We start from the raw sequence: 5,601 nt of genomic DNA on the forward strand, positions 1-5,601 counted from the left end.
TCAGTTTTTTGTTGTTTTTTTTTTGATTTTCAATTTTAGTTTTAGTTTTATTTATTTATTTAGGCAGCAGCTTAAGCAGGAAAGCAGATTCACTTGATGGAAATGGAGGATTTGGAACATATTTTGGTTGTAGTTGGTTAGTTATGACATGATGTTTTGCAGAACCATTATTTAGAGTGGTGAGCCATAGTTTGGAACATGAGTATTATTTAAAGTTGCTGTACTGAAATGGGGAATTTGAATACTGAAAGGGCGGAAAACGATGCTAATCTGTGATACCAGAACAAGGGCGTATGTTTTTTGAAAAATGTCTGAATTAGGACCGAAGGGTTCTGGGTTTGGGACTTTTGATTGAGGACAAGAAGCATAACATTTAGGGTGGGTTGTACAGTTGCGTTGTGGGTGGTACACATTCTTATTTCTCTTGGTGAGTGCATAACCCAATAGCTTTATGTATGGAAGGTAAGGTTCTTGGTTAGTTGATGTGGATGCAAGTCGGTTAGCTCACGTATGCACACATTTGGGCTCTTACAGCATGATCATATGATTAGAAGGCAGTGACTTACCTTTTTCAACTCAGGTAAATTTCAACTCAGAGATTTTTCCATTCCGTGGTTGTTTGCTGCAGAAATCCTGTGGGATATTTCGTTAGAAATGCAGTAAATGTTTTCTAGTTCTAAATGATGTAGAAACTTTTGAATGTAGCTAAGTTTCCTAGTGCATGGTCGGTGTATAAAATTATGGATGTATTGATAAGCTGCTTTACTCAAAACTTATTTGGCGAAAAGGAACAAATGGATGTGTTGTTAAGTTGCTTTACTCAAAATTTCTTAGGCGAAATAAGGAACTATTCGGGACTTGAATGGCCGAACACTACAGTGCTTGGGTAGCTGAGTAGCTAATGGTTCTCTCTCTTAAAATGCTGGTTGTCTTGAGAGAAATCAACTATATAGTTGGCATGTGTGCTTTGTAAGCCTCATCGTAATGCCTTGATTAACTCTACAAAGTCACTACCTTTGGGTTGGATCAACTTAAAACCCGATTGTGTGTGTTGTACTTGGAAATGGAATGACATGAGTAGCATGGGCATGTTATATCTTGTGTATGTAATCGAAAGTAAAGTTAGGTCTCTTAGATGTTGCTATTGATCTACCTTCCTTTGAAACAACTATATGATTTTTTGGGCTTTTTATTAAAAGATGCCTCAAAGGGTAGGTAAGATGTGGGAAAAATGTGTGGTCATTTCTATTCACACTTGGATCACGAGATCGATTGTAGGATTTGAACCATTGGAGGATTATCTTTTGGAGTGTTGATATCCTCCGACTCTTTTGGAGTTTTCAAGTCCTTTTTAGTTTTCAGGTTTGTTTTGATATCATTAGTCTTTCTAATTGAAACTTTTCATTTAAGAAATCATGTTGGTGTTTTCAGGCGAATCAAGAAGAGAGAATGATTTTATTGTGTGCAACCAAAGCATATATTAGAATAGTTAAGAGATGTTAGATCGACTCTCAAGTTTGACAATTGATTGGGCAATGCATTTAGTGTTAATGTTGTTGGATATAGTAGTCACAATTGAATTGTACAATGAGTTCATGGGCAAGGTTGTTAAAGAACTAAGATATGCATGCCTCGGCATTAAAAATGGACAATAGTTCGTCTTGTAAGTTAACATATGTATGGTCAAGACGTTGGGATGACTATTTAAGAATCCCCTTATGTAGGATTGTTCGTGTATTTGTACCATTGCTCTCAAAAGAGATTAATTAGGCTTAGTGTACATTGATACTTTTAAAAGCAATATTTATTGCTTGATGCATGTGTACTGTGGGACAGAAGAATTGAGCCTCCAGAAGTGCCTGAACTACAAGATGAAAGAGGTATGAGATTGTATGTGAAGTTAGACCAACTTCCCTGCTGCATGTTACTATTGCAGAGAATCAAGACATTTTGCAAGAGCATGTCCTAGGAAATTACAGGAAGATATGTCTGAGAATGCAGGTAATGTTGCTGAAAAGTCAGTGGGAAATGCTAGAGGAGAAGAGGTCAAGTCCCCAACCCTGAAACCAAATCCTGCGAATGCTGAGAAGGTTGAATCTAGAGGGAAGGAGCCCAAGAGTGGCAGCTCTCCTGAGTCCCAAAAATCACAAAAAGGTTCTACTGCTACTAGCAATAAAGGTGAGAAGGTTAAGGTGGTTGAGAAGTCAAAGAACAAGGAAGTAGTAAGGAAAATAAGGACCCAAAGGGAGGTAAGGGAAAAGAGCCACTTAAATGACTGGCAAGGAAATGGCAGACCTTCATGAACATGTACGGTCTGCTGGGTGACTTGGATCCTAATGTCTGAAGTGAACTGCAGAATCTTGTGGGTATCTTTTAAGGCATAGGAAGCCGGATATTCTTGTTTTGCAAGAAGTGAAGGTGGGCATGGAGACTGACATTAAATTTGGAGGGTACACTATTTTTGCTAGTTGCTGTAATAGGGGGAAGGGGGCACAATGTTGATAGTAAAGTAGACATTAAAACCTACAATGGTTTTTAGAGATTATCATGGAGACTGACATTAAATTTGGATGGTACACTGTTTTTGCTAGTTGCTGTAGTAGGGGGAAGGGGGCACAATGTTGATAGTAAAGTAGACATTCAAACCTACAATGGTTTTTAGAGATTATCTTGGCTATGTGATAGCAATCAGGGCATGCATGGGTGGTGAGGAAGTTGATGTGGTGTCTGTATATGCACTGAATGTTTCCCGAACAAGGGTTAGAATAATGGGAACGGTCAGCTAGCAAGCTGGAGAGGGAAACAACAATACTCTGGTGATTGGAATATGACGTTGGAAAATAGAGACAGATCACATGGATGTGGGAGTATGACTAAGGAAGAAAGAGAACATGTTTTGTTCTAGTTGGGGATTAACTGATGCAATTACTCTACCTGGATATGAAGAAGAAATGCTGACATGGCATAACAGACGTGTTGGGGATACTTGGAGAGATGCAAGACTAGATCGCATGTATGTAAGTGGAAATGCTGAATGGATTGCCCATGATATTTGTTATGAGGTGCTGTCTGAACAACAGATTCCACTATTTAAATTTAATACATCCTTTTTACAAAGCAAGGCCTTTGTCTCAAAGCTAAAAGAGAGCTGGAAGAATGCAACTGCAAAAAGTACCAAACCAGAGGACAAATGGAGGTTTAGTATTGCAGCAATAACACAAGTTTGCAAAAAACAAGGTAGAGCTTGCGTCAGATTGGATAGGCAAACTTTGGATGAGGTCCTTGCTTACATGGTTGTGTATTGCACTGACTTGACCTCAACTCAGGTGATGATTGTTTACATAGATTATTGAAAGACTCTGAAATTTTCATTCAGACTGGGCAATCAGCTAAAGCAAAAATTGCTATAGTGTAGTTGAGAGCTAGGGATTTGCTGGAAGGTGAGACATCTTGTTAGAAAAATTTTCAGATATTGAAGGCAAAGTAGAGAAGGGATTCTATAGTCATGCTTGAAGATGATAATGGAATGTTTGTTAGGGATTTTCATTTAGACTAGGCAATCAGCTAAAGCAACAATTGCTAAAGTGTAGTTGAGAGCTAGGGATTTGCTGGAAGGTGAGACATCTTGTTAGAAAAATTTTCAGATATTGAAGGCAAAGTAGAGAAGGGATTATATAGTCATGCTTGAAGATGATAATGGAATGTAAGGGATGATGAGACCATAACACATATAATAGTTCGAGACTTGTCATCCATTGTCAGCACAGCTCTAGTAATCCCCGAAGGATATGAGCAGAGGCTTGCCAATTTTCTCCTTCCTATGAACCACAAAGATAGATAGAGAGAGAGCTTTATCCTTAAGACATGCCATGCCTTTTACAAATGAAGAGCTGCTATTTGTGATCAAAAAAATGAAAAAAGGCAAAATGCTAACACCAGATGGTATTCCACATGAGGTGTTGCTTGCTATATGGGATGTGTGTGGCAATGACCTCTATAAATTATTGCATAAGGTTACACTGTGGGCAAATGCCATCCGAACAAAATGTTGGATCAATTAGACTATTTCCCAAGGGGAGGTAAGGAAGAAGCCCAATCATCGTAGACCTCTAACCATGCTCAATGTTACCTATGAGGTAATGTTGAAAGCATTGGCTCTACAAATTAGATTTAATTTATCTAGGATATTGCAACCTTGCTAGTATGCCTTTGTCCACTTGTAAAATTCATGATGCAATTTTGAATCTGGTGCTGGGGATGGACCATGCTATGTCTATGCAAGAAAGATATTGGCTCATTAACATAGATCTAGATAAAGCATACAAAAGGGTTACCTAGCATTTCGTGATCAGAGTTATACAATGGTTTGGACTTGGGGAAATTTTTTGTGAAATGGTGAATGCTTTGTTTTCAAATGCTTTTGTTGTGGTATGTATAAATGGATATTATTTTGTTTCTTTCACCCTACACAAGTCAATAAGACAATGCTGTCCAATTGTTCCTTTGTTGTTTGCACTGGTGACAAGCATTATTCACGTAGATAGACTACAAGGTGTAGCATGGTTTGATAAAAGGGCCCCCACCTCCAAATAATGAGATGTTATCTATGCAATGTTTATTGATGATGGTAAGCAACATGGTCTCTAGAAGTGGTCAAGAAAAAGGTTATGGTCTATGATGGATCGACCACACTGTTAAGAAAAAGGTTATGGTCTATGATTGATCGACCACACTGATAAGGGCCAAGAGTAAGGGAAACTCTACCTAAATTCTCCTAGATCATTTTAATAGATAATTATAACTAGGCTACTACATCATTTAAGATACAACATGTACAACCTAGAAGATTTAACCTAGTTGTTTTGATACATATAAAGTAAAATGAAAGAAGAATAGATTACATATTTTAGGAAAGAAATTTATCCCAAAACCTACAACATTATTATTATGAAAGTCACTACTTGTTTATGGTTGTTGATTGCTTAATGTGAGATTTTTTTGAGATAACAATAAAGAAGCTTAGTTATGGCAATTAGATTATGAAAATACTTATAATTGATTTTCTCTATGTTAGTTGGACTAGCAATTTTTTAATTCTCTCTGGCGAATATTCTTGTTATGCTTGAAAAAATCTCATGTGATCTTGATTATTTGAGCTATGAAAAATGTTTTATGAATTATAAAAGAAACCCCATTTGGAAAAAGCACTTTGTTTATTTACTATAAGACAATGAAGGGATACATTTATATAATTGTGATGTGATTGATAAAACTATTTGTATTGAGAGAAAAGAAACCAATATCCACAAGATCATAGTCCTTGGAAGATTCTTGCATAAAATTTCAACAAGGAATTAGTAATTAATGATGAGTATTTTCTTTGTCCTATCAAATTGGGATTAGCAAATTTTTGATTTGCTTTGGTGAATATGCTTGTTATGCATGACAAAAATTTAAGCGATCTTGATTATTTGAGTAATGGAAAATGGTTTATGAATTGTAAAAAAACGCTTCTTTTGGAACAAGCACTTTGTTTTATTGAGTAGAAGATAAGTAAGGTATAAATTTGTATAGTCGTGACACTTGATAGAACTCTTTGTA

This window comes from Lygodium microphyllum, chromosome 8, assembly GCF_053477565.2.
Source record: "Lygodium microphyllum isolate KBCC chromosome 8, Lygodium_microphyllum_v1.1.10, whole genome shotgun sequence".
Classification (NCBI taxonomy): domain Eukaryota; kingdom Viridiplantae; phylum Streptophyta; class Polypodiopsida; order Schizaeales; family Lygodiaceae; genus Lygodium; species Lygodium microphyllum.